Below are 26,960 nucleotides of genomic sequence, written 5' to 3' on the forward strand. Positions count from 1 at the left end.
TATGATGGGAGATAGTAAAAATTGACAAAATTCTCAATCAAGGCTTATGTGTGTACTTAGTCAATCTCCTATACTCTCCTATCCAAGAAATGGAATCCCTAGTTTACCTTTAGACAGATAATCTCGACTTTCAATCCTTACCGGTCATACTCTCAGAAAAGAATCTCTCAGAAGATGGTCTACTATTTTACCTCATGTATGTGGGGAAAAGAATAATGAATATGAACATCCCACATACTACCTTGAAAAATAGACTTCTAAATGACAGTAGTCTCATGGAAAGAATGTCAATCACATATGAAGTGTCTGGTCCTTCACTTTAGCATCCTCTCACCTATTCTAGACTTCGTATCATACTGTAGTGATAAGTCATGGGGTTGTAACTTGGCTTGGGTATTGGTTTATGAAGGAAATGTAAAAAGGATTCTAAGGTTGTTTCTGAAAACACTAAGGGTTTTACTTCATTCTTTGGAAGATTTCTTCAAATTCTGTATTGCAGAGAAAATTCTTCCTTTGTCTTAGCTCTTCCATCCATTCTATTCAACTTTTTTTTTATAGCTCAGTGGTATATCCTTGATTAGTAATGGATATGATTTCCACTAGCTTCTTTCACTTAGAACGGAATGATGGTCTTCATTGTATCTCTATGGTATTTCCTTGTAATCTTCCTTTGGTGCTATTTCTTCCGCTTTGTTCCCCTCGTATTCTCAAAAACATATGGATATGGCTGATATAGATTTTGGCTATACTCCTTGTTTGGATTTGGGTAAAGGGTAAATGGTTTTATGAAAGAAAATGGCTTATTGTAAGGCTCAAAAGAGTTTAACATGATGGTCCTACTAGGTGGGATAAAGGCTGAATAGGTTCACTACTTGACTTATCAGTATGATACTCTGTTTCGAATAGACTACAAGACCTAATGGCTATCTCCCCAGTTGATGTCACTTCGTGATTAACCAAATCAACGAATAATAAGACTATATTACAACGACATAAAGAACTGAAAGATGTTGAGTCACTAAGACTTGGATTTTTCGTAAGAACTCTCCAAAGAATGGGTATAAAGCTCAAGACTCACAAGCTAAGTCTAAAAATTCTACTTCCAGTTTATTAGGGGTTAAATCTCTCTTCTAGAAAAAGTATACAAAACTGACCAAGTATTATGGTGGTGCCTTGATAAAGAATTCTATGAACAAGAACTATGTTCGAGCATAATAAATAGTCTAAGCTGTAATGAAATCAATAATATCAACTATCTATCAAACTCAACACTAAGCAATATAGAATATATATCCCAGACTCATCATTAAAATTCATTTTTCTGATGCTATTGATATAGAAACAAAAATATTTTTGCTTTTGAAAACTAATTTTCGAAATTCATTTCTCAAGTACACCCTCCCCCTACTTATGCATGCATTGACCTCAATGTATAAAGAAGTAAATGAAATGGATGAGAAAAAGGTAGGATATTACCATTGATGCCAGATATCAAGAATTAGTTCAAGAAACAAATTTTTAGGTCTAATGATGAATACAAAAGCTTGAGTTTAATTTCTTTCCGATTATCAATTCAGTCCAAACCTATTCAATTCACAGCTGATCTTAGAAGAAGACACTTGATTATAGAACCTATTATGGTATTCATTCCTCAGTTTAGCGGGATTATTATTTTAAACAATGAGCATGGGTTTACTACTCAAAACATCGAACACTGCAGTTATGAATATATATTTTGGAGCAACCGTTGGATTAGGGAGCCAGGATGTCAACACGTGTCGGTTAAATTTCAATTTGGATTTTGAGTTGTGTGAGCACGAGTAAAGCATGCGAGGGATAGTTTGGCCAATATGAAAATGCATGACGCCAGACAGACAACAACAGTAAACTAACGGTAGGGGGGACCTAAAGCTAAGAAATGAAACAAGTTGGATCCAACACATACCCTTATTATTGGGGGCTAAAGCTAAATCACCCTTCAGTTTTCTTGCCTTTTTGCACCGCTAGTAACTATCTTTTTTTTACTGCGATGAAATTACAATGAGTAAATTATATTTAGTGTAATATGATGCTTCTTTATTTGAATTCTGATATTTATTGTGTTGCTTCCAGTTTCTCATCGATGGGGTATGTTTTTGTCCCAATACCTTCAAAAGGATAAGAACAAGTTCAAGGATCATTGGTCATGGCTTTCCTTGTTGTTCATAATGTTTGACATTGTGCAACAGAAGAACAACTTTTGAGTTATTCAATCGAGTTTGTGGAGGAGTACTATCTATCAAAGTTTGCCACCGTGGTTGTGCTTTTGTCGAGGTAGCGAACAAAATGGTATATCAATCTTTATTTTTTTTTATGTTCATATGAAATGTCATTACTGATACTATTTTTTAAATTCTCCTACCCTGACTGTATTATGTTTTTTTTTATTGTATTATACTGCTGTTATGCTAGAAAAGTATCTTGAAACAAAGAAAAGTAAATTGTAGGTAATTATTGTCTTTGTCATTGACTATAAAGGTTATCATCAGGGCCGGTTCTGAAGGCAGGTCAACTAGGTGGCCACCTAGGGCCCCCAACTTGTTGGTTAAATTTTGGGCCCCCAAGTATAATTTTATACCCACTAGACCACATGTAAAAGACTCAAAGTTGTTCAGTCCAGTCAAATTATGTGCAGTCCAGTCCACTCAAACATTGGCCCACGTCTCCTCGTGTAAAAGACTTGTTTTTTTCTCAATAATATAATCCCATTTTAAGAGACTCGCCTTGGGCCCCTCAAAGTTCAGGGCCGGCCCTGGTCATCATCATCATCTAAATATTGCTTTTCAGTGTGAGCCTCATGCTTTTTATGTTTACTAGTATTCTGCTCGAGATATATTTTTTTTGTAATGGGAATGAGTTAACTTCCTCAAATCAAGGAACAAAGTTTCAGTAATTTTTGTTGGTCCCTGGAACATTAACCTACATTAAAGTGTCGTTATTATTTCTATTTTATTAACAATTTTGCATTTTTTGCGATAAGTTGTACAAGTCAAGTTCTAAAATATTCCAATTGACATTTTTTATATTTACTAAAGTACTCCGACATTTAACTAGTAATTTATCTATTATTTTAGCCGTCCAAACACAAATTTCGTTTAACCGTCTGTGTCTTCCTACTTTATTTGGTGGTTATAGATGTGGGTGTTTACTGGACAATGACCTGATGATTTGGGTGAGAGGGAATAGCTGCACTCTTATTGGGGTAAGAGTTGCCTACGTATCAAGTTTTTTGGGGTAAACTCGAATCAAGCCTTACGTACTTCATCTCTCTCTATTTATAGATGTTTGAGCTGACCTTCCATATTTGCTCTGGACCGTTATGAAATGTAGATCCACCTTGTGTGCTATCTTGATGATTTGTCATTACTCTGCTATTACAAAGTTAATGTCTCTATGATTATGGCGTTGAGTGAGCTCCAAGATTGTGCTAGTTAGTTTGCTTCCATAAATAGCTATAACTGATGTTATGGACGACCTGGGTGTTGGGTCGTGGCCACAATCTGATGGTGTGGGACGAGTTGAAGGAGGACGACCTGGTATGTGGACACGTGTACTGTAGTGTGGAACGAAGGGTACTTACACAGCCCTTTTTATTTTTTATTTGTTCTTTGGACAACTATTGTGTGGAAAAATAATGGTTTAAAAAATAAAGTTTGAAAGCATATGTTTGACAGCTGTTTGTTTTGAATTTAGGTTTCAGAAAATGTGCGGGAACTATTAGGCTAGATTCGTGGGCCTAAAATTATGGCGATTTGTGGGCGAGTAATGATTTAGGTATCTGGGAACACGAAACGTTTTTGTAGTCTCTCAAGGTTTTGGCAGCTGAAGGGTTTGGACTTGTTAAGGGATTCTCTTTCTCATTTCTCCATCTAGGAAAAGAAAAACAGAGTGAAAGAAAAAAAGAAAAGAAAAAAACTTTTCTCATCTTCGGTATCAGGTGCGTCTTTTGATCTTGCAAACTTTGATCTTTTGTTTATTCTAGAACTCGTAATGTCTGCTACCAGTGATAGCTTGAGTGGTGAAGTTGAAATTGATGAATAGAGAGAGAGAGAGAGAACAGTAAGTGATGAAGAGGAAGATGTTGAAGTTAGGTCTCGTAGTGGTGATGAGGCTTCGTCGTCTCCACTGTTGGAGACGAGGGCTGAGGATGTGAGGAGGCCCAAGTCAGAAGATTGTTATGCTTCTCTGAGGGAGGAGTTTGTGCTGGGTGAAGGCCGACCTGGCCATGTACGACCTGAGGGGGGAGATGAATTTGTTTAATAGTGACTACGTTCGTTGGGGTGGAGGAGTAGTTGTTTGCTATGGACAGTTGAAGGCTGGGATGAGGTTGCCTCTATCCCGTCTTACTGTGGAGGTGCTGAATTATTTGGGAAAAGACCCTTGTCAGTTCGTAGGGAACAGTTGGAGGATCTTCCATGTGTTGGATCTATTGAATGATAGGGGTTATAACATCTGTTTAACAGATATGTTGGAGCACTTTGTTGTGAGGAGGTTGGGTGCTATGAATTTTAGTTTTCAGGTCGGTAAGGGGAAATCTCCTGTTATCGTGGGGGTAAGTAAGGAGGAATGGAGTTGTAGGCCATTTTTGGTTGTGGGTAGATATTGTCCTCCTTGTTTGGAGTTGGCAAATCGTGTTATACAGTTTGCTGGTAGATCGTTGGTTTTAGGTCGTAATGTGTGTATGGTATATTATGGTTTGGACATTCTGACTTATTTGTTTTGTTTTTGCAGAGGTTTCTATTTGTGATCGTACCAAGGCCGGTGCTATAGAAATGTTTGCTTGTTTGAGTTGGGAGGAGAAGTGAGCTTTGTTGGCAGAGGTTGCTCATTATTTTAAGAGGCATGGAGGAGAAAAGATTAACCGTAAGAAGTTGGAGCAAAAGAAAAGGGCTCGCAAGGCTGTCATTGTTCTCTCTGATTCTAGTTTGGAGTTTGCCATGGAGAGGAGGAGCCAAAAGAAAGCACCTGTTTTTAGAATGAGAAAGGCTAGAGGGGTTGGTGATAGCCGTTCTGGGGCAGCTTGGACGGGTGGCGTGGCTGCTGATAGCCGTTATGCATTGAGACACTCTGAGGTGGGTGATGTGGATCGTTTGGCATCCCAACATTTTGAGTTAGGGGATGGAGGTCGCTTTGGATCCAACCGCTTCTCTACTGGTGATGCGGATCGTTTTGTATCCAACCGCTTCTCCTCTGGTGATGCAGATCATTCTACATCCACCCATTCTGAATCGGTTGTTGGAAGTGCTGGTGGTCTTGTTGTTGATAATGCTGGTGGAGATGTTGATGCTCCCACTTCGTTCCAGAGGTTTAATCTGAAGAGGAGCTCTGAAGTGGTTGAGACGGAGGGGGCTAAGAGGTCCCGAATTGAGTCGGAGGAACGACCTAGTACTATGGAAGGTCGTACTTCTTTAGGTCAGGTACCTTTGAAGAAGATGAACCTGATTGATTTGGCTGTTGACACTGGGGTAGCTGAGGCTCGTGGTAAGAAGAAGGTTGGTGATGGTGAGCCTGCTGCTCAGCAGTGCAAGGGGTCAGGAAGTGTGGCCCCAAGCGACAAGAGTAGAGATGACATTCTGAGCAGGCTCGTCATGTATGAGGACCCTGTTTGTGGGCTGAAGAAGTTTGTGAAGAATGGGGATTGCAGCTTCAAGTCCACATTGGTTGCTGAATGGTTGCTAGAGAGCATTGTTCTTGATGGAGATAGGCATAAGCTGGATGGTAAGAGTCTGGAGGTGAACCTGAAGGAGATGGATCGGTCACTGTGCTATGTGAGTGTATCCATTCTGAGCTTGTTTTCTTTGCGCTTTGTCAATATTAATCCGATCTAATCTTAATTTATTATTTGTCAGGTTTTGGCCATGTACAGGAAGTTGAGGGAGATGGCATCCATATCCGATCTGTACAAGAAGGAGTTAGATGCCAGCAAGAAGGCTTATGGCAAGCTGGTGGCCGAGCAATAGGTGGAGAGGGCTAAGGTCACAGGGCTGAGGGTTTAGGTGCAAGAGCTGGGTGGGAAAGTGGCTCTGTTGCAGATGCCTCTCTTGACTCTGCAAAGCTTGAGGTTCATCAGTGGGTCACCGAGTGCAAGAAGGAGCGAGCTATTGCTGAATGAGCTGAGACTGAATATAACAACCTGGTTGATTTGGTGGAGGGTGGTGATACTTACGTTCTGGCAGATGACTTATGGAGCTAGATCGTAAGTATGAGATCCTCAAGATGTCAGTTGAACGTGGGGCTACAACAGTGTCTGCTGAAGATACTGGTGCAGATGCTAGTAGACGATCTGACTTGCCATCCGATCTAGGTGCTACTCCAGCTGCCTCTTCTGGTGATGTTGTCAAAGATTTGTTGACTTTTGTTGATGATCCGGCTAGCCGCTCTGGTGCTGTGCAGGGCAACGAGTTGGATCCTTTGAATGTTGATCAAGTTTCTCCTATTATTTTGTCTTGAGCTTCTTTGGTTTGATTTTGGTTGGATGTTTCTTTGAACAATATTAAAATATTTGTGCTCTTGCTACTGATAAACACTATTTTTGATGATGGGGATACTAGGGTCTTTTTTCTGGGATGACCTGGGGGCTTCCAGTATCTAACCAAATTTGTTATTCAAGTAGAAATATTTAAGTTACTTACTTGTTGAGATTGTGCTTGAGGTTTGCATGCATGTGATTGCTTTTGTTGTCGTTGCTTGTTGTTTGACGACCTGTGTTGTATAGCGGTAGCCTTGATGAACTGCTAAACTTTGGTGGTGATTGTAACAGGTCGTAGAGCTTTTATGTACGACTTGGTAGATTTGTGTAGTTGACACCTAGGCTTTGCCCTATTTAGGTGTGTGTAAGTTGTTTCTTTTAAAGGAACCTGCTATAATTAGCCTTTGAATGGCCATTATAGTTGAGTCTAACTTAAACCATTTCGAGGTCGTAAGTTGACCTAGGGTCCTTTTGGGGGTCCCTTGGATTGTATTTGTCTGATAATTAGCCTTTGAGTGGTAGTTATAGTTGAATCATACTTAACCTTGGTGTTAAGTTAATTTAGGGTCCTTTTGGGGGACCTTGGTTTGATTTGATTGATGTTTAACCACAGCGTGGTTGTTGTATTTGAGTCGTTCTTGGCTCCTTCTTTGATGTACGACCTGACATTGTGATGTCCTAGGTCGGGTTACGTAGTGCAATGCGCATAGTATTCATGTAATGCAAAAAATGACATCTGTGCTCGAAATGTTAATGAAATTTTATTCATATCGACCTTTATATCTGGAGAAAAACTTATATTATTGATAAAATTGTTTTAGGAGAGTTGTATTCCAAGGTCGAGGAAATATGTCACCAAGTTGAGTTTTGATCCAGTACGCTCCGTTTCTAACAACTCTGTCAACTATGTATGGTCCCTCCCAAGTTGGGTCGAGTTTGGCTGGTGCTAAAGTCTTTTTGAGAACTAGGTTGCCAGCTTGGAAGGATCTTGGGACGACCTTCTTGTTGTATGATCGTTGGATTGCCTGGTGGTACCGAGCTAGGGATATTGCAGCTGTTTCTCTTCGCTCTTCTAGGAGATCGACTTCTTTGACTAAGATGTTGTCATTGTCTCCTGATTCGACGATGTCTGATCATGTGGTTATGACTGTGAGTTCTAATGGTATTACGGCTTCTGTTCCAAAGCAAAGTGTGAAAGGAGACTCATTGGTGCTAACTCTGGTTGTTGTTCTGTATGCCCATAGAATGCTTCGTATTTCGCTTTGTTGTTGGACGTTGCGAAATTGATCTTGATTGATTTTTGTAGCTGCGTGCCTTCTGGTGATGTTAACACAGCCCCCAGTCCACTGCCGCTGTTGTTGCATGCTCTATCTACGTAGAGGTGCCATATGTCTGGGGTGGCTGGTTGATGGAGTGAAGTGATGGGCTCGGGCTCCCAGTTGATGTCTTCGATAGGAAAATCCGCAAGGAAATCAGCAACGACCTGGCCTTTGCGAGACGTTCTGGGAACGAACTCTATGTGGTGCTCTCCGAGCTCTTCACCCACTTGGCCATTCTAGCGGTTTTGCTGCTGGAACTCAATACTTGCTTGATGGGTACATCGGTGATTACCTTAATGTTGTGAGATTAGAAGTAAGGTCGGAACTTCCGAGCTGAGTAGAGTAAAGAAAGCATCGTTTTCTCCATCGGAGAATAGTGCTTTTTTGAATCTGCCAACGTCTTGCTGGTGAAGTAGATTGGCTTTTCAACTCTTTCGTGTTTGCAAAAAAGAACTAAGCTGATTGCAAAGTCGGTTGTTGCAAAGTAAAGTGATAACTGTAAAATGAATAGCTTTACCTACGAAATAAAGCGATGAACTCTAAACGCAAGTAAAACTATACTTAAACTTTATGGGTCTATATTTATCAAAGATTCTACTCTCAAGTCTATGAGATATAGTGGAGTAGAGTGATTCGTTCCACTCTTAGTCCTTCCGCATGCTATGTTCTCAAGTGTAAGTACTCTAAACTTAAAGTCTAATGAGAGATTTACGAAAAAGGCAACTAGACTACGATGCAACTACCCACGAAATGCAACTAGTCGACGATGGGAATAACTAAGGGAATGCTACGTTGATTCGATGATAAGGAGTTAGAGGGGAATTGATTCCACCTTAACTCAACTTAATCCTATTAACTACAAATCGTCGTAATCCGAATTGAACTGCTTCGCAGAACAATTGGTTCTTCCTAATCCCTAATTACACATGACATTTCTACCAATTAATAACTAGCATGTGAACGATTAAACCCATTCTCATGGTGAACTAAACGTTTCTAGAGTGGAAAGGAAATTATGACGAATCTACGTTAATCGGAATCAAGCTTTCATCAAGGCTTCTCAACCCCCTCTAATGGAGGTTTAGCCGAGAATCATTACGCAAATCATTTCGATTAAATTTAAACTAAACATGATATAAAGAATTGAAATTTACTTAATTAAACAATAATGAAATCTAATTTAATGACTAAAATGCAATAAGGACAGGAATTGAAATTGGATCTAGAAATGGAAATAACAAAAATCGAAATTGATAAAAATACTACTTTATTGATCTAATCAAAATGAAGAACAAGATTCAAAGGTTTAATCTAATACAATAATTGAAATGGAACTAAACTTAATTAATCTACATGAAAAACTAGATCTAGAATTCATTAATGGAGGCTACTAATCTAATCTATTTCTAGGTCTAACTATCTACCATTAACAAAGAGCTAAGCTTTTGTTTTTATACATTCAGATCCAAAAATCGTGCATGGGCTTGGAGCCATGTTTTGGGCCAGAGAATCAGGCCCAAAACCCAATTCTTTCAGTCCTAAAAGGCCTCTTCAGCTGCGTTGGCTTCAACAGACTTTTCGTCCACTTCTGCTCCTCTGATTAGATCAAGACTTAGACCATTGGAAAGCTCTTTCCGAGCCGGTCGTTTTGACATAAGGTAGGCCCCATTCCGAGGTCTGAGTCCAAAGATATGGCCTTCGGAATTTCTGCTGACTTTGTTGTCTTTTTTACGCCAGCGTCGACTTTTCAGCTTTTGACCGGGCTTTTGGAAAGGCTTTGTCTTCTAGAAACTTGGCCTTTAATCACGGAACTCCTTAGTAACCGGCCTCTGCTTCTTTATCTCGCTAAAGTGGCACATTTCTGCACATAATGGACTTTGAAGCCTGAAATGCATAAAAACACGTAATCAGTGTTAACTCTTAATTATTACTCACATAATTGGTCTAAAGGTATGTCTGTTACAGGGTTAAAACTACAGTTTTGGGCTCTTATCAAACCACCCCCAAACAGCATTTTGCTTGTCCTCAAGCAAAGATGAGAAATTAGAATAAGTGACCAAAAATGGAGTCCTAACTACTCTCGTTTCGCTGAGTGCGATTGCATTGACCATATGCAACAAGGCCTTAAACCACTAGGAATTCCCTAGTGGACGAAGTTATAACCTTTGAGAGTTTTCCGATGAAGGTACTCACAAACTTCATCTATACTACAACGACTAAGAAATAAAACTATTGTTTCCTTATTCATGCTCCAAACTATCTATACATCTCACTAGCTATGAACAAGAATAACCTAGTCAAAAACCTAAACTAATATATGCATAATAATCAATCATCTATAATAAACATATATACAATGAGTAATACTATGAAATGTCTAGCAGGTCCATTTCTGAAACTCAGAATAGTGTCCTTAAGTAGGTTCTCACAATAATAGTCAAGATACAACACTCTGATTTTTCCACTCAAGTTTCGCTACTCTAGTTGTGATGGGCACACTTTACCTTACAATCTCAATGACAACAAGGAAGCCGGAGTCGATCAAACACGTCTGCCACTTACTATCACACTAACCTATTCCTAATTGAGCTAGAGGTCTTTATTAGGTGTTGCGGGGATTAGGAGATGGTTTAAGAAGGAAGGAAACGGATATTCAAAAAGGACAAGTCTGAGATAATAGAGTTTTCATATTATGTAACTTAGAGAAAACCTTGTTATTTTCTTTTTTTCTTCTATACTTTGTTTCCATCCCTAGCCATATTTTTCTTTTTCTTTTCTTTGGCTTTTGACTCCCTTTTATTCTATTTTTGGAGTTTTTATTTATTTATATTTTTTTTTTCTTTTCCTTGGATGGAAACTTCTTTTCTTTATTTTCTGAAGCAATTAACTAACTTTTGTTTACACAAGTTTTTCCTCTTCTTCTTTCTTCCTCATTCTATTCTCAGACTTATTCTAAATTGGGTAGGTTGATTTATTTATTTTTTATTTTGTTTTTGTTTTTGTAACAGGGTAAAAGGATTGTGGTTTATGAAAGGCTAAAGAAAGGCTCGAGAGGGCTAATTAGCGGAAATAATTCATAGGTTTGAATTTTTGGCTATATCGATCCAAAAAGGGCCTAAATTCTCGCTTAGGATATGGCATAGTGATCAAGCAAGTGGACGTGTGATTTCTCTATCCGGATTTTACTTCTCCCTTGTGTCATTTCTCAAATGTTTCGCTCATATAAAGCTTTAGGCTATATTCTCACAGGATTTGTAGAATAAGTACTCTAGCCTAGATTTCAGAAACTTACTGCTAACAATCATAGATACTCATGTAATATATTTATAGATAGATGCAAAGATTATTACCTACATATTAACCTAAGTTTCTAACAATTATTCTAATGCAAAAGCTACGTGAGACTTCTAGATTGTTAAGAGCATAGAGAAGGAAAACAATACCACTATTCCTAAGTGTATAGCATGAACTTATTTATTTATATTTTTGAATTTTTAAAATTTTAACTAGAAAACAAATGCATATTAACTCTATCTATATCCTAACAGATGCCTTAATTACACGTGTTTCTATGCCCCCAAACAAAAAGCATGCTTTGTCCTCAAAGCAATTAAATAAAGAGGGTAGGAAAAATACCATTGAAGCGCGTGAAATTCAGGAACATCTGTAACACAAGGTTAGAATGTACTAATATAGGAAATAAAAATTGACACAACTCTATACGAGTTCTACCATTTATGGGGTTAACAAGAATGAAATTGCTTGGGACATAAGCAGACACTAACTAGAATGAAAACTTACCTTATCCCCCGCATTACTCGTCATCTTCCTCATTCTCTTCTTCCATAAAGAAGTGAGGTTCCTTCGCGTCCTGCCATGCCATGATAATTTGCCAGGCTTCCCGCCATTTATCATCTATGATTGCTAACCTATTAAGAGCCACTTGGTCTGACGGGGTGTAGGGTGCAACCAGATGAGGTTGTATCCTCCACCCTTGCCAAGTCATTGCACGGAAAGATCGAATAATACTATTGGTGGTCGTGATGCGATTATGAATCGTGTAATCCAATCCGTGAAGCGTGTACAAAAAATAGGAAAGAAACATAGCATAATACGAGAAACTAGAACGGGCATAAGAAGGTACTTATGCCTCATGCTATGGGATCGAGCTAAACTAGACATCAAGGTTCGGGGAAGGTCATGACACATACAGCCCGGGGGCTAAAGCAAGGAAGACGCTGCAAGTGGCATCATTCACAGAAGAAAAACGCCATTCCCCTAAAATGTTTAGCATGATCCAAAACATAACAGTTCCTATGTTCATGGACAGGCTACCAAAGGCGACGTTATATTCCCCTTGGTCCTCAATACGGAAAATGCCCGCGCCATACGACTCATGCAAAAACTCATAAGTGTAGACATACATATTATCGACCCAATAGCACCATGGGTCTTGTATTTCAGCGGGCATAGCCAGTCCAAGAACAAATGCTAGCAAGAACCTGGTAATTTCCATTGGTTCATTATCAATGTTGATGGAGAACACTTGTTCTCCATCTGGTCTTTCAAAGAAAATGTAGTTATCGTAAAAATAAGATGCTAGAGTCGGAGAATAAAGTGCATCCGGTCCAACAAATGTGATCGCTTTGCGAAACCAAGCACCATAAGTAGTGCTTTGGAACAAATCTTCGAAAGACTATTCCGGTATCAATGTTGGAGATGTCATCTCAAAATGACGCTTTGGAATAGCTGCGAATGATCCGGATACTACGCCAAAAAACTGGAAAATTTCTGGTCCACGAAGTCGGGTAGCTGAAGCCACTCAAGAAATTGAAATTTCCAGTGTTTGGAATGGCTGGTCGCTTCGGCTTAAAAGCGGCGTGCTCGACAAAAACTCAAAAAATATACAGAGCGAAAAGCACTCTGTAGGGTGCGAAAAGTCTTTCGGAGTTGCGTAAACTCAAAAATGAGCGAACGAGGGAATCGCGGGAGTGAAAGGTGAGTGATGGAGTTTAGGTGTAGTGTGAGTTGTGAGGATAGATTGTATCAAGTTTATATAGGTTTAAAGTTGCTAAAATGGATCGAAGTTGCCAAAACTAATTACGGCAGTTTTTGGAAATCCTAAAATTTCCAAACCCGAAAACGAAAACAACTCATTTCCTTGATTCTAATTCAAACCCAATTATCTTTTAGGTTGATTTTATGATAGAATGTACCTATTTAATCTAGATTTCATCCTACAATGATACTCAATCATAGATATGCCTAAACGGCCATATTTTCACCTTGACTCCGCAATAAATTCTAACACGAGGGTTATAAAAATAATGCTTGAATTGATAAAACCACCCCCAAACAAGTTGGGAAGGTGGGATCAATATGAAACAACCACGATACCGAAAAATAACCCCTTATATTAAAATTTTCATTCAGAGTACATTACACTACAAAATTCAAATTACGGAAATAAACTTGCATTAAAATAAATAACAATAATGAAATTACAAATAAAACATAAAACATCAAACTATACTATCCCTAGCTACTCCAGAACTGGTGGCGGAGGGAACATGCTCCGGAGACTGCTCCTGAGCTCCTGAAGAGCCAGCACCATTCGTCCTTCGGCGATGACGCTCGTGCCTGGATGGTGTGTCCTCAGAAGGAGAGTCCCCGTGAGGAGGGAATCGTCGTCGATCATCCCGTCCCGCTCGAAGCTTCGGCTCGAGCTTAGAAGCTCAGCGCTCATCTGTTCCCACCTTTCGTCCTCTCTCTGGGTACGGAGCTCGAAGTTGTGATGCATCTTTGCCTGTCGAGTCTGGAGGTCTTCACAGATAGTGTTAAGCGAACACATGCCTCGATGGATCACAGCCATGCGTTCTGCATCTGTCCAGCACCTCTCCAAGGCATCCGCGTCAAAACAGGTCAAGTCCTCCTCATCCTCGGAGGCATCCTGATGTCCCCCAGCCTCCTCGACATTCTCAGCTCCTCCATCCTCTTCTTCTTCTTCTCTATCCTCAGCCAATCTCCAAACCCGTTGGACACACTCCTTATAGATGCGAGGGTTACGGTGGAGGGTGATGTATGTCCGATCAGTCGCCTGAGCTGCTCTCAACTTCAGCATGATCTTTGTTATCAACACAGGGAGTGGGGCAATAGACCTCCCTACTCCCCTAATCATGCTCAGTAAAAACTCTAAGATGCAGAAATCATACTTCCGCTCCTGGAGTATCCATAAGATATGGAGGCGATTCAGCCGATATCGGGCGACCTTCCCCTTCCCTCGATCGCGTTCGACCAATCCACCGGGTCAGAGCGGTGGGTTGGTCCTAAGGAAGCTTTGTCGAACACAATGCGATCTTGCATTGTAGTCCCTCCAATAACTGTCGCGTGCATCAATGGCCCTACCCCATTATTTTGGACTCCTCCAGGGTGACATCGGATGGATTCTAGGCGGAATGCCTAGAATCTCAGCCAACAACCCGGTCGTCACTTCCTTTCTCTTTTTCGCCACAACTACAAAAATCCTAGTCCCTTCCAACTCCCTCAGATCGAGAACCGTCCGGACTAAGTCCTCGTGGTAATAGGCTTCAGTCGAAAGTACCACAAGCTACTCCAGATCTCGAGTGATCATCTCGTCAACCGTAAAACGGTAGCGAAGTGGTCGGCGGTAAAAGCTTGTTCGCAAAAATTCGTTGTTGAGCCATTGGAAGTTTGGAATGTAGTAGGGGTTTAAATGTGATGTAGTGGTGGGATTTTAATCGACCGGTTGAAGCAACAGTGGTGGTGGTGGAGTGGTGGTGTGGCAGCACCAAAATTTTGAATTTTCGGTGGTTTTTAGTGATGTAAATCGGTGGGAGTGGTGGTCGGTGGTGTTTGGAATCGATTTGGGTTGGGATTTGATTTTGGGCGTGGGTTAATTCTCGTTTTCTTTTTATTTTGATTTTGTTTTTTAGGTTTTTGGAGCTTGGCATTAATGGCGGAATGGAGAAGAAGATCGACTGTTGGTTAAGGTAAGGGCGCGGTCGCGCTGTCGGTGGGCGCGGGTTGGGCCCAAGCCCAAAATCAAAATTGCCGCTTCGTTACCTTTCCGATTTTTGCGAATGAGATATAGAAATGATCAGGAGAGAATTTCCAATCTAATGATCCATAAAACACTCCATTCTGACCGTGGATGACATATAAGATAGTGGAAAACGCCTCGAAGTGCGTGCATAACGTATGTTATGCGAACAATTGAAATCCAAATTCTTGGATTATGTCAACCCGAATCGTAATACAATAAAATGGCCTAAGCAACTCTAATGGGGCATAAAACATTTTAGGACGGCAACACGAACACCCCACCCCCAAACAAATTTTTTACAACGAAGCTTAGAAAATTTGTTTTAGCAATAAGGTCTTTTAAAGTCGATTCGAGACTTCCTAGGTTACTATGCTTATTCTTATATATATATATATATATATATATTTTTTTTTAATTTTAAAAATAAAAACAATAAACAATAAAGACATAATTCACCCCATAGAGAAACATGACTCAAAAAAATCTGATAAAACATGCAAGAGTGGAAAACGTGAATTATGTTTAAACGTGGACTTAGGATCCGGTACTTACAGCCACACACTCCATAGGGAGGGCCCGGTTACCTTAATGGTGCACTCACCAATATATGGAAATGAAAGAAAATGCACCAAACACAAAAGTTGAGTCGCTTTATAGTCGATACTTTCGAGACTTTATCTAGTCGTATGTATGAACATGCAGTTTATCATATATTAACAACCAAAAATAATTGTGGATCATTCCATAAAAAATATCCAAACACATATCAAACACCATCAAGATTTCCTATGACTCAACCTAGTGAAATGAAAGCGAAGTCGGATAACCCTATTATGTAACTTATCATGCACCTTATTTTTCATTTTTGAATGAGTGGGTGTTCTAGTAAATAAGTGTGGAAAAGTGAATGGTTGTGAAAAATATGGTGGATATGGATAAGTTGTAGAAAGACAGCCTGTAAACAATGAGGATGTGGTTTTAGCACAAAACTCATTCATTGTGTGTGTAGGGACTGTCTCAATTCTGAAAATGAAGGTGTCAAGTGGTTTGTCCTTCTGTAGTATTTGTTTACTAGGTGGATTTAAAAAATTATGGAGCACAGGAGAAACAAAAGGATCGAGTGCAAACTCGAGATTCCTTTGAAAGGGTGGAAGGGGGAATCGAGGTGGATGTTGTGCAAAGTAGTTCTTGATAGGGTGATTCATCACCTTCTCGAAGAAACTCATCGAATTGCTCATCTAGATGGGTCATATCCTCGTTACTATGATAGTCCTCTACATCTTTGAAAAAGTCATCTATCTCATCCTCATCCATAATATGTCTATCGACTAGTGTAGGGATGGAAATGTTGGAGTCCTGAACTTCCAAAGGAAAGAAATTTGGGCATATGATTATCGTGGGAACGTGTTGTTGAAATAATCTCGAAAGCAACGCCTCGATCATGCTAACCTCTCCATCCATAGACGAATCGGGTAACTGCGTGTCTTTGGTTTAAAAACATTGACTTCAAACAAAGAAGATGGTCAAAAGACATGGACATTGAACCATCGCGACAATTAATGAGCGCATTGGCAGTTGCCAGAAAAGGTCGCCCTAAGATGATCGGGACAGAGTCATTAACGACTTCTGTATCGAGGATGACAAAATCAGCCGGATAGTAAAAATCCTGAATTTTTACCAGAACATTTTCGACGACACCCTTAGGATACTTAATAGACCGATCAGCTAATTGCAACGTCATTCTAGTGGGTTGCATCTCGTCTAGACCTATTTGTCTATACAAATAAAATGGGAGTAAGTTTACACTAGCCCCCAAGTCTAATAACGGTCGTCGTGATAGGAATCTCCTAAGGTGCATTATGCAAGAGGACAACCAGGGGTCCTTGTACTTAACAATTCCATTATGTTCGATAGAGTTGGGAATTGTTACTCATTAAAAGGCGCCTTTTGGTATATTGGTCTTACGCCTAGTAGTACACAATTCCTTAAGAAACTTAGCATGGTGTGGTAGCTTTTTTATAGCTTCGAGGAAGGGAAGGTTTATAGTTAGATTCTTAAAAACATCCCTAATCTCCTCGTAATTTGTATCCTTAGTTAACATGGCTAATTTTTGTGGAAACGGTGGTTTCTGTCTATATTTAGCAATGGTATTACCTGGGTGTTTAACCGTGACTTCCTATTTCTTAGGTTTTGTTATAACTGGTACCTCTACAGTGGTAGGCTCTTCAGTTTCTATTTCGGTATCTAGTAATATAGCGGGTGTAGGGAGATCTTGGTGGGGTAACTATAGGCATAGTTACTTTGTTATCAACCACTCTGCCCGAATCGGAGTGGTGATGGCCTTTAGCTCACCTACATTTTCATATTCACTACTAGTATTATCGGTTACCTCAAAAGGCTGTATTTGTTGTTTTAGGATTAGGTATTTCGTGACTGGCAACACACCTTTGGGTTGGGCTTTATCTTGAGCCAACCGTTTGGTTAAATTATTAACCGATTGTAGAAGCCGTTTGGTTAGATTGAGCCATGGTTTGGAAAAGTTTTTGCTCACTTGTATGAAGGTGTCAAGACGATCCGGTTGTGTGGGTGTAGTAGTCACGGGTGGTGTGAGTGGAACTATTTCACGTGAATTATTTATGGGTAGATTTTGGTAGTTATTATTTACCGGAACGATACCTCTACTAGCATTATAATTATTATAACTACTTTGACCTTGTGCTTGACCTTGTCGAGGTTGCACTTGGTTGTTATAATTATTAAAATTCCCCTGACCCTGTCCTTGTCGTAGTGGGGCATGGTTAAAGCTATGCCGTAGGCCTAACATATTGGTTATTGTACCCTTGAGGTGTGACGTTTTGTTATTTCTCCAACCGAAGTTGGGATTTTGTCTCCAAGGGGCGTTAGGTTCACTATTAATGGAACAAGCCTGTTCATAGGCTATAGGACCGATTAAGTCGATGCTCGGGGCTCCAAATGAAACTACATGGATTTGAATTTACATTCATGACGGGGATTGGCTTTTGTTGTATAGAAATGGCCTCTACCTTTTTTGTGAGGGATTCAATTAGAGTTTTAAGCTCAGGATCTGATTTAACCTCAAACATACTGGTAGCCTTAACTGTTGAAGAAGAACTAGCGGAGCGGGAGTAATCGTTACAACCCCCAGTTGTTATTTAGCTTAGTTTGGTCTTCTAAAATTTATAAGCCTCCCAAGCTCCTTTGCTTAAGAAACTACCCCATTCATTATGTCAAGGACTTCTTTATGGTGGTGTAGAAGTCCTTTGAAAAGGCACGAACTAACGTGTCTTTAAGCTAAGTTATGATGTGGACACTCTATAAGGAGATCGGTGAAACGATTCCAAGCCTCTGAAAATGTTTCATGAGGATTTTGTCGAAAGAAATGAATCTTGGAAAGCATCTCATCCGTCTTAGACCATTGGAAAGCTCTTTCCGAGCCGGTCATTTTGACATAAGGTAGGCCCCATTCCGAGGTCTGAGTCCAAAGATATGGCCTTCGGAAGTTCTGCTGACTTTGTGTGCTGTTTCTGCCCGCGTCGACTTTTCAGCTTTTGATCGGGCTTTGGGAAAGGCTTTGTCTTCTAGAAACTTGGCCTTTAATCACGGAACTCCTTAGTAACCGACCTCTGCTTCTTTATCTCGCTAAAGTGGCACATTTCTGCACATAATGGACTTTGAAGCCTGGAATGCATAAAAACACATAATCAGTGTTAACTCTTAATTATTACTCACATAATTGGTCTAAAGGTATGTCTGTTACAGGGTTAAAACTATAGTTTTGGGCTCTTATCATAAAGCCCCAGTGTTTCTCCTTCCTCTGGTTTGGACAGGACGGGCGGCATTGATAAGTAAGCTTTCAGGTCGGTGAAGGCTTTGTGGCACTCATCTGTCCATGTGAATGTTGCGCCTTTTTGAGTATTTGCAGGAATGGTCTGCATTTGTCAGATGCTTGTGAGATGAATCTGTTGAGTGCTGAAACCATGCCTAATAACTTGTGAATTTATTGCTTTGTAGTTGGTGCTGGCATCTCAAGGAGAGCTCGTATTTGTTTTGGATTTGCTTCAATGCACCTTTGTGAAACGAGGTAACCTAAGAATTTTCCCGAGGCTACTTTGAATACGCATTTTGCTGGGTTGAGCTTCATCTTGTTTTGGCGAAGTCGTTCAAAGGCTTCTTGCAGGTGGGAGATGTGATCGCTTGCCTCTTCGCTTTTGACCACCATGTCGTCTATGTAGACCTCCATAGTGTCCCCTAGCAAGTATTTGAACATTTTGGTGACCAATCTTTGGTAAGTCACACCAGTGTTCTTCAAGCCGAATGGTAGGACGTTGTAATAGAACGTTCTTTGCTCGATTACGAAGGATGTCTTTTCCTGGTCTTCTTCTACAAGCGGTATTTGGTTGTATCAACTGTATGCGTCCATAAATGATAACAGCTCATGGCCGCACGTTTGATCTACCAGTATGTTGATCCTTGGTAGGAGGAAGCTGTCTTTTGGGCAGTGCTTGTTGACATTGGTGAAGTCTATGCAAAGTCGTACCTGACCATTCTTCTTTGGAACGGCCACAATGTTAGCTAGCCAGGTCGGGTACTCAACTTCTCTGATGAACCCAACATTTTTGAGTTTTTCTATCTCTTCATTGATGGCTTTTTGAAATTTGAGTGCAAGTTTCCTAGGTCATTGTTTGACACGCTTGACAGTTGGATCTACATTTAACTTGTGGCAAGCGACCTGAGGGTCAATTTTTGGCATATCGATATACGACCAATCAAAAACATCTTTATTGAGAGATAGAAATTTGACAAGTTACTCCTTGAGCTTGGGATCTAAATCAGCCCCTACATAAACAAACTTTGAGTCATCATTTGTGCCCAGATTGACTTTTTCTCCTGGTTCTATTTAAGTTTGTTTCCCTTTGAGCTTGTCTCCTGCGGTTGCTGTAGGGTTGGACGTTTGAGGATCTTGCTTCTTTGCGACGTCTTTGTCTTTGATGACCTGAGGCTTGGTTGAGGTCGTTGTGCTGACGTGATTGCACCGGTGAGCTTCTAGTTGGTTGCTTCTGAGCTCCATCATGCCTTGGGGACCGGGAATCGCAGGACCTAGTGTAGGGTTGATGGAATTGCTTGGATCTTGTGAATCCATCAGCGTCCTAGAATGGAAGTGTAGGACGACTTGACATCTATCACACTGAATCGTGTTGAGGTTTTGACCATGTCTTCCTTTTCTCTAATGGAGACTGGCAAGATGATATCTCCAATGGCATCTGTGCGATCACTGTGAAACCCATAGAGCGGCCGGTGCATTTGATTCTATCATCACCGAGTCTGGTAGGTGCATGTCCTTGTAAGTTTGATAGAAAAGTATGTCGCACGAGCTGCCTGGATCGATGAGGACTCTTTTGACTGTCCACCCGTTAATTTTGACGTGCACTACCAGGGCATCATTGTGTGGTAGGCAGCACCTTGTCTAGATCCTCTTCGGTGAATGAAATTGTTGTTGTTGTTTGAGGGTTGGTGGGATTAATCACCTCAGCTTTGTGTGAGAGGTGGTAGATTTCTTGAAATGCTCCTACTCTTCTGCACTTCTCCCGACCTGAGGTTTCATCGTTTGATGTGTCTGTAATCATGTTTATTACTTTCTCCTCATAGTGGTTGGAGGAGTGCTGTCTCTTGTTGTGCCTCGACCGACCTGGAGATTTAGATCGTCGGGCTGTTTCGCTTTTGCTTCGTTGTTGTTGGTCGCTCGCTTCTTCGCGGCCACGCTACGTGGACGTTTGGCGTCCAGCTTGTGCCTTAGGTCGCTTTCTGGCAGGAACTTTTTCAATTTGCCTTCCTCTACTAAGTCTTGGAGGTAGTGTTTGAGGCTCCAACAATCATTAGTGTCATGGTGGTGAAGCTTGTGGAAATGGCAGTATGGACGTTCTGGTATGGCGATCACCTTGTTGATGTTGGGCTTGAAGTATGGTGTTGTATATATTTTCTTCAGTATCTGACTCGGCGTCCTGGAGAAGTTGGAGAATTCCCTCTTTGTGTACGAAGGCCTGCTGGAGCTGAATTTGTTGTTGTTGTTGTTGTTGTTGTTGTTGTTGTTGTTGTTGTTGCCTGAATATTGATTGCTTTCTTTGGATCCTCGCCTGTCGCTTACTACGAGGACTTCTTTTCCTTTGCGCTGGGCCATCTATTCTTCGTATTTTATTTACTTGTCTACTTTGTGATATAGGTCATCTAGGGTCTCTGGTTTGTTGCGCATGAGGGACCCTACTAGGTCGGAGACGTCTAAGAGGGCATTTGTGAACGTAGAAGTTGCAAAACTGTCTTTGAGTCCTGATTCCAGCGAGAGGAGGTCCTTCTTAAAACGTCCTAGGAATGCACAGATTGTCTCGCCATGCACTTGTCTTAGCTGGAACAGCGAGTCTAGGTCGGCTTGTTTCTTCTTATTGTGGACGAATTCTGCCACGAATGTTTCGGCCAGCTTGTCGAAGTTGCTGATGGAATCAGGAGGGAGTGTGTAGAACCAATCTATGGCTCCGTCCTTCAGGCTGGCTGGAAAGAGTTTGCATTTAAGGTAGTCGTATTCTGGTGTGCTGTAGAGTACTAAAGTCTTGCTGAAACGAGCTACGTGCTAGCCTGGACATGAGCTACCGTCGTACAGCGGGAACATTGGTTGGATGAACTCTGAAGGCAGCTGCTTGTGACTGATTTCTGTTGTGAATGGTGACGCCTTATACGTTTGGAGTATTTTCTGAGCTATCTAGAGTGCGCTATCCTTGTCATTCACCTTCTCCAATCTTTGTGCGAAGTCTTCCAGTCTTTGATTGGTGGTGTTGGTGAGGGCTGTGATGGCGTTGTTCTCCACTGCGTCTGGAGGGCTGTTGTTGTGTTGGAGGTGGTGTGCTCGCGCATTGTCTGGTTCTCTTGTTGAAGTACTACGAATAACTCCTCTAGCGTCTTCATCTGATCTGCTAATGCTTGTAATTGTGCTTCCATGGTGGCTTGTTTGTGACCAGCTTCGTGGGCTTGAGAAAATGGTAAGTGTGTTTTCTCAAGAGAACGAACCGGCAGACGTGCGCCAATATAGATGTGGGTGTTTACTGGACAACGACCTGATGATTTGGGTGATAGGGAATGGCTGCACTCTTCTTGGGGTAAGAGTTGCCTACGTATCAAGTTTGTTGGGGTAAACTCGAATCAAGTTTTACGTAGTTTATCTCTCTCTATTTATAGATGTTTGAGCTGACTTTCCATATTTGCTCTGGACCGTTATGAAATGTAGATCCACCTTGTGTGCTATCTTGATGATTCGCCATTACTCTTTTGTTAAAAAGTAAATGTCTCCATGATTGTGGCGTTGAGTGAGCTCCAAGATTGCGCTAGTTGGTTTGCTTCCATAAACTACTGTAACTGATGCTGTGGACAACTTGGGTGTTGGATCGTGGGCCCGATCTGATGGTGTGGGACGAGTTGAAGAAAGGCAACCTGGTATGTGGACACGTATACTAACAATGGTTTACAGTGTGGAACGGAGGGTACTTACAGTGGTTTATTCATTATAACTTAATGACATAGCTTCATTTTTATTTTATTTTTAAATGTTTAAACTATGATTAATCTTTGATTGAAAATGTTGAGAAAGAAAACTGGTTTGTTTAGATTTTCTCAATATCTTTTTGCAATCAGTAGTTCTAAATTTTTCTAATGTTTTCATTTTATTGTTCTCTTAATTGATTGTCACAACCACTTAATTTGCGTTTAGGTACAAGTTATTAATTTGTCTGTGTTAACCATTTACCCACGTGGAATTCACTGATTTGTAGTTAGCATTGAGATGACAAATACCAAGATGGACTATGCCGTAGGGAGTCAAACAAATGACGGCGTCTTAATTTAATAGGATTGAGCAATGTGATACCTTAGTGCAGCGAAAGTGGTGGGTACCCTAAAAAATAAATAAACATATAGGGTTTGCCTATAAGGATTTGTAGGGAAAAATATCTCTCTCCTTTAACTAACGCGCCCCACCTACACCTACAGTTATTTTTCATACTGTTGTTTTTGTTTTTCCAATTTTGCTCTTGCCAAACACTATTATTACCACCCATACCACAGCCTATGCCCTTCGAAATTTCAACAATTTCATTGAAAATTCTGGACAAATTTTCACACTATTATTACAACCCATGCCATCCGAACTTTCGACAATACCACTCGAAATTTCGACAATTTTATCAGAAATTCTGGACAAATTTTCATAAATTACTTTTCCGACAAATTTAACATATTTAGTCTAAATTAGTGGGTTAGTGGCATAGTTAGCAATTCATAATACGGCAAAAATTCGATACGGAAAATATTCGAATAAAATTCGAGCTTCGATAAGAATTCGTTTTTTCAATTCGGATTTTTGTAGGTTAGTGGCATAGTTAGCAATTCATAATACGGCAAAAATTTGATACTGAAAATATTCGAATAAAATTCGAGCTTCGATAAGAATTCGTTTTTTCAATTCAGATTAAAAAAAATGGAAACGGTAAAAGTTCGGGTTCGTAAGTAATTCGAGTATAATACGAAGCTAAAAATAAAAAAAAAATAATACGATAAAATTTGACAACATGCTTAGCAAACTTATAGTGAAAATACGAATAATTAGCGAATTAATGATTTCTTGCCGAATTAATGAATTATTCCGTATTATTGATAAATACGACATTTTTAAACGTTTTCAGAATTAAACGAATAATTCGCCGAATTGCTAACTATGGTTAATGAGACCTCTTTACATCTAGAGCAACAAATCGGGTCGGGAATTTAAATTTTTAATGATCGATTTAAATTTGAATTTTGGAATCAGGGTTTTTTATTAACCCGATTGATTTCAGTTTTGGATAGATAGCATAAAATAAGTGTGAAAAACAACAGGCGCATCGCACGTGCTAGAATAGGCTTCACGCTCCTCGAGCGTGCCCAAAATGCTAGTAAATTGTAATTGGTGAAAACCATTACGCGTCGCTTATGGAGTTGCCAGATTGCATATTGACTTGGATCCCAAAACCCTCGGGTGGGTGAGCTCATTGATTTCTAATTGATTTTTAATGTGACCAAGGGTTTGACTTTGACTGATAGTAGTAGAATCTGTATGGAAATACCGAACGCAAAATACAATTGATTTACAACTTACCATACTATATCAAGAGGTCTCACTTCCTTTTCAAATGTGACGTTTGTTTGTTTCCTACGTTTCTCCACAACCAGCTAGGGAAAGAAATAGGGAAAAATACCTGGAGAGTCTTAGATAGAAGGTGAGGGAGATTGTGACCTTTTACTCTAGATGCTATTCAAAGCTTAGAGTTTATCACTCATTAAACAAGGAGATTATTTGATGCTTTGAGGTGGTTTCTGGGTGTAAAGTTTAAGTGTTAAACATGTCTGAAAGTAAAGTCTTTGAGACGGGCTAGTTGGGTGATGTGGATTTTAGCCACTAAAACCGTGGGTAAGAAGTACCGCACTCCCACAATTTTAGGTCTAAACCCCTATAAAACTGTTGCGCTCTTCCTTTCCCTAGATTGCCGCTCCAATTATTTTAGGCCCGCAGTATTGACACCCCTATAAATGGGACTAGCACCCTCTTTGACCAATTCAAATGTACTAACACTCCTCCATTAAATACACAAAAAATACTAACGGCAAGCAGCTGTCACGGGATCACACAATCCATAGCAAACAGCTGCCGCGAGATCCCATATCCCATGGAAAGTGGTTGCCGTGGGTTTTTTTTTTAACCACCGTAAAACAAGTTAGTTGCCGCGAGATGATTTTGTTTACTAAAATGGAGTCTTTGCTTGTGTTAATTATCAAAATTCTTCTTTATTAATTTGATCACAAAATTTTCTTATAGGATATGAAAATATTTTCCGCGAGATAGTAAAATTATAGCTCGATTGTACATTCTTTTTTGTAATGGTTTTGGTGTTGTTCTTGGAGTGTATAAAGAAACTTTAAAAAAGAAAATAAGGTATCCATATGCCGTGTGTATTCAATAAGCAAAATTTGAAGTGAAAAAAAACAAAAAACACAAAAAAATATACCGCGGCACCTGTCTGCCATGGGATATGGGATCTCGCAGCAACCTGATGTCGTGGATTGTGCGATCTCGCGGCAATTGCCTGCCATGGGATATGAGATCTCGCGACAACTGTCTGCCGTAGAATTATGGGCATGTGGGGGTGTAAAAGGACATATAAGAAATAACCATTATTGTTTTATTTTTTGTCAAAGGAGTGTTAGTCCCATTTATGGGGGTGCCAATACCGCACCCCTTATTTTAGGCCCAATCCCCCATGTTTTATCGAAAGATTAAAGTACCAAGTGTATCTTTTGTGCAAATCTGCAAAGACCAACCCCTTTTGTGATGTTTTTTCTGAATCACCTCTTTTACCTTAAGTTTTCTAATTTAATGAGATTGGAACTTAATCGTGTTGTTATTGAAGAAAATCTAAGACATGAAATAATTGTTCAGGTTGGATAAAAAGATGGAGATACAAAGTTCCCTTGATTTTCTATAGAAATCGAAGTGATGCTTTTGTCCAAATAACTTTTTTTTACCTTCAAGTTTTCTAATTTCAAGAGATTGGGATTCAACCATGTTGTTTTTGAAGAAAAAATTGTGCAATTTTGAACAAGAAGAGAATCCAATACATGGAATGAATATTCTTTCGACTAGGAGGGGGAGAAGTAAAAAAGGTTGGATAACGAGATGGAGTTTCCAGATTCTTTCATCTTCAATTGAATCCGGATACCTTTTCCAAATTGTGATAATGTGACCCATATTCCCTCTTTTGTTAAAAGCACTTGTGACTTGGCTATAGGCTATAGTGGTACAACACTTAGTGGCTTCAAAGATTGTAACACCTCTTAGATTTACATTAATTCAATTTCTTTTTAAAGGTATTGGTCTTGATATTGATTTTGTTTACAAATAGTGTATATTATCTCTACCGAGTCTTTTTCTTACGCATAATACCCTAGATGAATAATAAAATCAGATGTCTAAATATTTATTAATGAGAACTATTTTGTCTTTTTATGCCTTTATAAATTTTCAGTACCGATATTGTCCTTAAACAAAAATATTGCTTAACACCTTTGAATAGGAGCAATTAGTCTTTTCATGTGGTAGTATATTAAAAAACCAATTCCACGCAATTGTGAATTGTACGCCTAACTATAAATTACTATAAATAGCATTTAATTAGTAATGTTTGGGTTATTTAATAAGACGTTAAGAAAAAGAAAAGTCTAGGAATACGAAGCTTTTCCCTTCTCTCCCATCTCTTCTGTTTCTCATATTTTTTTTTTCCTCATTACAATGAAATTCTTTCTGTTCCAACACTCTAATCAAATATCTTACAACTTTAGTCAATTTATAGGACAAGTGATTGCTTGAATCTATTGAATAGTGTGAATTGTTAAGGAGTAGTAACATGTTTCATTTTTGTAACAGCTAAGGTCTGTTATGGAATCAAGCACTTCTGATTATGCAAAAGGAAAAGTTGCAAGAGAGACTTGCAAAGCTTTCTGGTGGTGTTGCTGTTTTAAAGGTTTGGTCCTAATTTTCAATGAACTGCTTCTCTTTTCTTAATGGTGTCGATTTTTTGTATTTGCAAATAATTTCCAAAATAGCCAGATGACTTCAAAATAAAATGATTACAAAGAGAAAGAAGGGATTCATATAAATCTGAAGGTACTTCTCTTATTGATTAATTATGAATTTGTTGTTGTCACTCCCAATCTTGGACCTACATAACCAAATTATGTGGCCAAATAGGGATTTGCCATTGGCAATGGACTTACTGATTCAGCAGTTCAGTACAAGGCTTCCACGGACTATGCCTTACAAATGAAAATTATCCAAGAGTCCAAGTATTAATGGAATGGTTCCGAATCGCGAAATGACAAGAGAACTATGTGGTAAGTCTTCCCCACTTTCTTAATACTACTCCCAAAGAATAACAATTCTCAGAGGGACATCATTGTAGTTTTAGTGTTTTGAAGTCCT

At 39.7% G+C, this 26,960-nt stretch overlaps 1 pseudogene; it reads left to right on the top strand.

The window, feature by feature from the left end:
* The first annotated feature begins 18,204 nt into the window (after positions 1 to 18,204).
* Positions 18,205 to 18,298, top strand: LOC147496707 (small nucleolar RNA R71; annotated as a pseudogene).
* The last annotated feature ends 8,662 nt before the right edge of the window (positions 18,299 to 26,960 follow it).

This window comes from Coptis chinensis, chromosome 5 (assembly GCF_015680905.1).
Source record: "Coptis chinensis isolate HL-2020 chromosome 5, ASM1568090v1, whole genome shotgun sequence".
Lineage (NCBI taxonomy): Eukaryota > Viridiplantae > Streptophyta > Magnoliopsida > Ranunculales > Ranunculaceae > Coptis > Coptis chinensis.